Below are 8,563 nucleotides of genomic sequence, written 5' to 3' on the forward strand. Positions count from 1 at the left end.
TTCCCAGTAAGTTTTTAATTCCCATGTCAGCATTTATTACAATTTTTGCATTTTGTCTAATGTTCAAATTGGTTCATGAAACAGGCACTATGTTGTCTCTTAAATTTCATTTGTATACTATTCAGTAAAAGACCAAGAAATAGGCAAAATTTTCAATTCCAAATCTTTTCAAGGTAGATATTGCGCATATTTATAAGAGACAGACGTTTCAAAGGGCTTTCTATACAGTGGAATTAGTATTTGCAATACAGTGCATTGTTTTCTCTATAAGGAAGTCTTTTAGAGTGAGGGTCACACCAGCATTTTGATGGCTTAACAAGAATTCCAATTGTTTGAGTGTTAAAGCTAGAAACTTGCTCACATTTCAGATCTGTTGAAGAATCTTATCTAAGTACTTTCTGTTTTTATACTAAAGAATTGCAGATTGTTCATTTCTCTGATTCAAAATCATAGAAATGATAAAATGAAAGGAAACTTAGAGGTCATGTAGTACAACCTGACTTTAAAAAAATATAAGACAGCAAAGTGATTGATTGCCCATCACCAATGTAGTAGATTAGTAGTCTTGATAAGTAACTTGGACAAATATCACAGTTCCTAAATTATAGCCAGATATTTTTGCTATTCTACCAAATTGCTCCTTATAAAGTGGCAAAAAAAAGGAGTTTTCCCATGCAAAATTCCTTGATAAATTTTTTTTCCAGTTAATGCTTACAAATGGAAAATGAAGTGCTATACTTAATTTCTGTGGGACACATGCTAACCACTGAAAAACTGCTATAAGGTGAAGGCTGTTGGAACCCTACCACAGGCTCCAAATGATCTCAATTCTTTCTAAATTTGTAGAAATAAATATAAATCACTTCCTACTCTGAAGTACCCATCCTAAGGCACATAAACTACTTCTAAATCTGTTGCCTTTTGCAGTGCTCCCTCCCTAGCAAAGTGTGTCAGAATTGACTTGATGGCAGTGCGTTAACCATATGTGTAAGGAACCCTCATAGTGCAGTGGTTAAGTGCTAAGTTGAGAACTGAAAGGTCAACAGTTTGAGCCCACCAACCATTCCATGGGAGAAGGATGTGGCAGTCTGCTTCTGTGAAGATTTACAGCGTTGAAAGCATCATGGGGAGATTCTATTCTGTCCTATAGGGCTGCCATGAGTCAGAATAAACTCAGTAATGGAGTTTGGTTTCTGGTTAATGTTGCTTTTTCTCCCTGAAGTAGAATGAACAAGCCAGAGGCAAAATCTCTATCTATACAAGGAGCTCAAAATTCATCAAGCCAATATTCTTTGATCCAGGGCCAAGAAAAATAAAGCACCAACATGTATATAAGACCCATCTATATTTACTTTTCCTTTTGACCTGTTTAAACAAATTGTTCACCACTTGTCTGTCAGTTTGTCATACTATGGTGACTTGTGGGTTGTGTTGTTGGAAGCTATGCCACCAGAATTTTAAATACCAATGGTGTACATGATTCAGCAGACCTTCCAGACTAAGACAAACTAGGAAGTAGGAGAAGGGGATCACTTTTTAAGGATTGTTGTTGTTAGTGTCATCCTGTCAGTTCTGACTAATAGCGACCCTGAGCTCTGGTAGCGAAGTGGTTACGAATCGGTCTGATAATCTCGCAGTCAGCAGTTCAAAGCTACCAGCTGTTCCATGGGAGAAAGATGAGGATCTCTGCTCCCGTAAAGATTTACAAACTCAGAAACTCTGCACAGGGTCACTATGAGTCGGAACTGACTCCACGGCACATAACAACAACAACAACAACAACATATGGTTTCCAAGGAGTGACTGGTGGCTTGAACTGACAACATTACAGTTAGCAGTCCAGTGATTACCCTAAAATGCCACACCAGGTTAGTCACTGAAAACTTTAAGAAACAGCAACAGAAGACCTGGGGACTCTTGGGCCCAGAGTCAGTGACATAGCCACAGAGGACTAGAGTGGAGAGTGAAGCGTCCAGCTGATAAGAAGAGAGGGCTTATGCATAAGAATACCCACAATTGCAGATAATACCCACTTGACCTGGCTTCAATGACTGGATGATCAGAGCTCAACTAGAAGAAGAAAGAAGAGGAAAAAAAGAGTAATATGATACAATTTGATGAACTTGACCTACACCTATGGAAGCAGTAGCTCAAAAGAGGGAACAAGTCCTTACAGCAAGAATCATTCCCACACCCTCCACACACAGAGTAGACAGGGATGGGCAACTTGGACATTGGCTACCCAAAATGGGGGGCGGGGGGTTACAAAGGCAAGAAGTGACTGGCTTACAAGCTTTCAAGAGGGAACCTAGATCCAGAGGGCCTGGAGGAAGGTAGAATCTCCACTGAGTAGTAATCAATCTGACTAGGTGGGGCTGATGCAATGAAATGCAGACGGGTCTCTTGTGATACAATAGTGAATAATTGTTATCTGGACTGATTGTGAGGGTTGGAAATGTAAAGGTAGACGTTTTATAGCAAGGAGGGGAGTGATTAACTTTTCAGTCTAGGAGCGGAGGTCCCTAGGACCATCAAGGGAGAAGAGCAGAGAGCGGGACCCTACCCAGAGAAGCAGTGATGCCTGAAATGGAGCCAGAGATGATGACGTGGAGCGATGGAGCAGCTGGAGACTTTAGCTCCAGAGAGGGAGAGCGACTGTATGTTGAAGACCTGGGGAGTATGGGGGAAGGATTGCATGGAGGGGATTGTAACCATGGCAATGAGATGATATATGATAGAATGAATGTAAAACTAGTGTTCTCCCATGTAAACTATCACATAATTCACCAAAAAACATTTAAGAAAAAGAAATAGTAACAGAATATAGTGCCAGAAGATGAGCAACTCAGGTTGGAAGCTACTCAAAATATGACTGGGGAAGAGCTGACTCCTCAAAATAAAGTTGACCTTAATGACATGGAAAGAGCAAAGGTTTCGGGACCTTCATTTGCCGATGGGGCACAACTCAAAATGAGGAGAAATAGCTGTAAACATCCATTAGTAATCAGATTGTGGAATGTACAAATTATGAACCTAGGGAAATTGTAAGTTGTTGAAAATGAAATGGAACATATAAAGATCTCTATCTTAGGCATTAATGAGCTGAAATCGACAGGTATTAACCAGTTTAAATTTGACAATCATATGCCAGGAACAATAAATTAAAGAGGATTGGCATCTCATTCATTATTAAAAAAAAAAAAAAAAAAAAAAAGAGCATTTCAAGATCTGTCTTGAAGGCAGAGTTGTCTGTGATAGGATAATACCCATACACCTACAAGAAACATCAATTAAAGTACCTTTTCTTTAAATTTATCCACCAAACAATAAAGCCACTGAGGACAACATTGAAGAGTTCTACTAACTTCTTCAGTCTGAAATTTATCAAACATACAATAAATATACACTGATAATTACTGGACATTAGAATGCAAAAGTTGGAAACAACCACATAGAAGCAACTTCTTGGCTCCTTCTCCAATTTCTCTCTAGTTCTACTGCTTCCTTCTCTTCAGCCTCCACTATGTCCATCAGGGTAACCCAGAAATCTTACAACATAGCCACCTCTGGCACCGGAGCCTTCAGCGGCCACTCTTACACAAGTGGGCCTGGCTCCTGAATCAGCTCCTCGTCCTTCTCCTGAGTGGGCAGCAGCAGCTACTAGGGCAGCCTGGGAGTTAGCATGGGTCTGGCTGGGAGCTATAGCAGGGTAGGAGGTATTGGGGGGCATCACGGCCTTCATGGTGAGCCAGAGCCTGCTGAGCCCTGTTTAGCAGGAGGTGGACCCCAACTTCAGGCCCTTCTGCACCAAGGAGAAGGAGCAAATCAAGTCCCTGAACAACAAGTTTACCTCCTTCATCGACAAGGTGCGGTTCCTGGAGCAGCAGAACAAGATGCTGGAGACCAACTGAAGCCTTCTGCAACAGCGGAAGACCTCTAGGTACAGCATGGACAACAGGTTAGAGAGCTTCATCAATAACCTAAGGAGGCAACTGGAGGCAGAGCTGGGCAACACGCAGGGGCTGATGGAGGACTTTTAGAAAAAGTACGAGGAAGAGATCAATAAGCAAGCAGAGATGGAGAATGAATTTGTGATCATCAAGAAGGATGTGGATATCCAGATCTTCAGAGTTGGGAAATTTACACTTGAGGGAGCGGGCAAACCAGCCTGGAGTGGCTAGAAGAATGGAGGATACTTCTTGAAAGAAAGACCTACAGGAAAAATGCAAAACAATATAGGCAGACCGACTGTTACTACAAGAAAAAGCAAGTTGCTTGCCTAGGAGACATCAAGGCAAGTGGTCGGGACCCCTCAGTGTAAACCCCCGTCCAAGACGAAGACTCAATCAGATACATGCTCTGATTGGTGACCACGCTTGTCACCGATAGAGGAAATGAGGAAAAAATTGCAATGAAGCTGCAAACTAAGCCCTGCAATGTTCAATAGACTCCTGTGAACACTGGTGGAGACCTGGTTGGCCAGTAGTGTGGCAAGACCTGGGGATTCTTCGGCCCATAGTCAGTGACATGGCCACAAAGAACTGGAGTCAAGAGTGAAGTGTCCAACTGATAAGAATAGAGGGCATATGCACAAGAATATCCACACTTGCAGATAATACCCACTTGACCTGGCTTCAATGACTGGATGATCAGAACTCAACCAGAAGAAGAAAGAAGAGGAAAAAAATGAGTAATTTGATACAATTTGATGAACTTGACCTACACCTATGCATACAGTAGCTCAAAAGAGGGAACAAATCCTTACAGCAAGGATCATTCCCACCCCTCGATACACAGAATGGACAGGAATGGGCAACTTGGACGCTGACTATCCAAAATGGGGGAGCTACGAAGACAAGAAGTAACTGGCTTACAAGCTTTCAAGAGGGAACCTAGATTCAGAGGGCATGAAGGAAGGTAGAATCTCTAGAGAGTAGTATCCAATCTTTCTAGGCAGGGCTGATGAAATGCGGATAGGTTTCTTGTGATACAATAGTGAATAATTGTTATCAGTACTGATTGTGAGGGTTGGAAATGTAAAGGTAGATGTTTTGTAGTAAGGAGGGGAGTGATTAACTTTTCAGTCTAGGAGCGGAGGTCCTTGGGGCCATCAAGAGAGAAGAGCGGAGAGCAGGACCCTACCCAGAGAAGCAGTGATACCTGAGGTGGAGGCAGAGATGAAGATGTGGAGAGATGGAGCAGCTGGGAACTTTAGGCCCAGAGAGGGAGAGGGGCTGTGTGCTGATGACTGGGGTGCAGGCTTGTAGTGTATACCCTTTGGTTGGTTGATGATGCATGGAAGGAATTGTAACCATGGCAATGAAATGATATATGATAAGATGAATGTAAAACTAATGTTCTCCCATGTAAAACTATCACATAATTCACAATAAAACATTAAAAAAAAGAAGGATGTGGATGAAGCTTCTATGATCATGGTAGAGCTGGAGTCCCGCCTGGAAGGGCTGACAGATGAGATAAACTTTTTCCGGCAGCTGAATGCAGAGGAGCTTAGTGAGATGCAGGTCCAGATCTCGAACACATCTGTGATGCAATCCATGGACAATAACATTATCCCTGGACATGGGCAGCATTATCGCTGAGGTCAAGGCCCAGTATGAGGAGATCGCCAACTGACGTGGGGCTGAGGCCAAGATCATCAAGTATGAAGTGCTACAGACACTGGAAAGCATGGGGTGAACTTCATCGTAAAAAGACTGAGATTTCTGAGATGAACCGAACTATCAGCCAGATCCAGGCTGAGATTGATGGCCTCAAAGGCCAGAGAGCTTCCCTGGAGGCTGCCATTGCTGATGCTGAGCAGCGTGGAGAGCTGGCCATTTAGGATTCCAACAACAAGGTGATGAAGCTGGAGGCTGCCCTGCATCGAGACAAGCAAGACATGATGCAGCAACTGCGGGAGTACCAGGAACTGATGAAAATCAAGCTGGCCCTGGACATTGAGATGGCCACCTACCGCAAGCTGCTGGAGTGTGAAAAGAGCAGGCTGAGTCTGGGATGCAGAACATGAGTATTCATACAAAGATCATCAGTGGCTACTCTGGTGTGCTGAGCTCAACCTACAGGGGTCTCACAAACCCCAGTGTCAACCATGGCCTGAGCGTCTTCCAGTCCAGCTTCGGCTCTGGTGGAGGTTCCAGCTCCTTTAGCTGCACCAGCTCCACCAAGGCTGTGGTTGTGAAGAAGATGGAGACACGTGACCGGAAGCTGGTGTCTGAATCTACTGATATCCAGCCCAGCCCTGACCCTGACCCTGACCTCCTTGAAGCTTTTGGGAGAAGGAGCTGTGCAGGGGCATGTCTTGGGAATGAGGGACCAGAAGCTTGGCCCAGCCCTCAGCCGACCCTGGGAAATCTACTGCTTGGGGTACTCTCTTTTCCCATGGCTCCAATGAAAGCAAATTGCCTCTTACAAAATAAAGTTTGAGCCAATTCCAAAAAAAGTTAGAAACAAAGAGGAAAAATCTGTAGTTGGAAAATATCTAGAATTTTGCAAGACCAAAGATTTATTCATTGCAAATACCTTTTTTTCAACAACATAAACAGTGACTATACTAGGTGGACCTCACTAAATTGACTACATCTGTGGGAAGAGATAATGGAGAAGTTTAATATCATCAGCCAAAGCAAGGTCAGGTGCAGACTGTGAAACAGACCATCAATTGTTCATATGCAAGTTCAGGTTGAAGTTAAAGAAAATTAAAATAGGTCCACTAGAGCTAAAATATGACCTTGAGTATATCCCACTTGAATCTGTAGAACATCTCAAGAACTGATTTGATGCATTAGACAATAATGACCGAAGACCAGAGGGATGACATCAAGAACATCATACATAAAGAAAGCAGAGTCATTAAAAAGACAGGAAAGAAAGGAAGAACCAAAATGTTTTTCAGAAGAGACTCTAAAACTTGCTGTTGGTCATAGAGAAGTTAAAGTGACTGGAAGAAATGATAAAGTAAAAGAGCTGAACAGAAAATTTCAAAGGCAGCTTGAGAAGACAAAGTCAAGTATTATAATGAAATGTGCAAAGATCTAGAGTTAGAAAACCAAAAGACAAGAAAGAATGTGCTCAGAATTTTTTAAGCTGAAAGTACTGAAGAAAAAAATTGTAAGTGTCTAGATGCAATATTGAAGGATTCTATCCCACCAACCACTCACTGGGAACCCTGTATAGGGTTACTATGAGTTGGAATTGACTCAACAGCACTTAACAGCAACTACATAGGCAAAATATTGAATGATGCAGGAAACATGAAAAACAGATGAAAGAAATACACATAATCACTTTAACAAACTATGGATAAGATTGCAAAGAATGAATATTCCAGAACAATTAATTAAACTCATTAGGAACCTGTACATAGACCAAGAGGCAGTCATTCGAACAGAATAAGGGGATACTGCATGGTTTAGAATCAGGAAAGGTGTGCGCCAGGGTTTCATCTTTTCACCATACTTATTGAATCTGTATAAAACAAATCTGAGAAGCTGAATTATAAGAAGAAAATCATGGCATCAAGATTGGAGGAAGACTGATCAACAACTTGTGATATGGAGATCATATGACCTTGCTTGCTGAAAGCAAAGAGGACTTGAAGTTCTTGCCCATGAAGATCAAAGACTAAAGCTTTTAGTATGGATTGCACCTCAATGTAAAGAAAACAAAAATCATCACAACTGGACTGATAAATGGTGTCATGGAATTGGTTCTGAATCATAGCGACCCTGTAAAGGATTTTGAGGCTGTAAATCTTTATGGGAGCAGAAAGTTTCATCTTTCTCCATGCAACTGCTTACCTTGCTACCAGAGCTCTTTGGACAAATAAATAACATCATGATAAATGGAGAAAATACTGAAGTTGTCAAGGATTTCATCATAGTTGGGTCTACAATCAATGTTTATAGAAGTCAGGAAATTAAACAACGTATTGCACTGTGCAAATTTACTGCAAAAGATCTCTTTTAAAGTTGTAAAAATCAAAGAGGTCATTTTGAGGACAAAGGTGTGCCTGTCCTAAGCCATGGTATTTTCATGGTATTCCATGGTATTTTCAGTAGCCTCATATGTTTATGAAAGTTAAATAATTAATAAGGAAGAATGGAGAAGAATCGATGTCATTGACTTGTGGTGTTGGAGAAGAATATTGAAAGTAGTATAGACTTCAAGTAGAACAAACAAATCTGTCTTATAGGTACATCCAGAATGCTCTTTAGAAGCACGAATAGCGACACTACATTTCTCAAACTTTGAATATTTTGTAAGGAGGGACCAGTTTGTGGAGAAGGACATCATGCTTGGAAAAGTAGAGGATCAGCAAAAAAGAAGACCCCCAACCAGAAGGACTGACACAGTGGCAGCAACAGTGGGCTCAAACATAACAATTGTAAGCATGGTCCAGGTAGTGTAGTGGTTGCGAATCAGGTTGCAAACCTTAAGGTAAGCAGTTTGAAACTACCAGCTGTTCCATGGGAGAAAGATAAGGCTTTCTGCTCCCGTAAAGATTTACAGCCTCAGAAACCCTGTACAGTGTCGCTATGAG

At 41.8% G+C, this 8,563-nt stretch overlaps 2 pseudogenes; one reads left to right on the forward strand and one right to left on the reverse strand.

Annotated features, from left to right (window-relative positions):
* The first annotated feature begins 3,523 nt into the window (after positions 1 to 3,523).
* On the forward strand, positions 3,524 to 6,447 carry LOC102833846 (annotated as a pseudogene).
* A 150-nt stretch (positions 6,448 to 6,597) lies between these two features.
* The window catches only part of LOC102834238, a 15,002-nt pseudogene continuing 13,036 nt past the window's right edge, over positions 6,598 to 8,563 (reverse strand).

Source organism: Chrysochloris asiatica, unplaced genomic scaffold, assembly GCF_000296735.1.
Source record: "Chrysochloris asiatica unplaced genomic scaffold, ChrAsi1.0 scaffold00013, whole genome shotgun sequence".
Lineage (NCBI taxonomy): Eukaryota > Metazoa > Chordata > Mammalia > Afrosoricida > Chrysochloridae > Chrysochloris > Chrysochloris asiatica.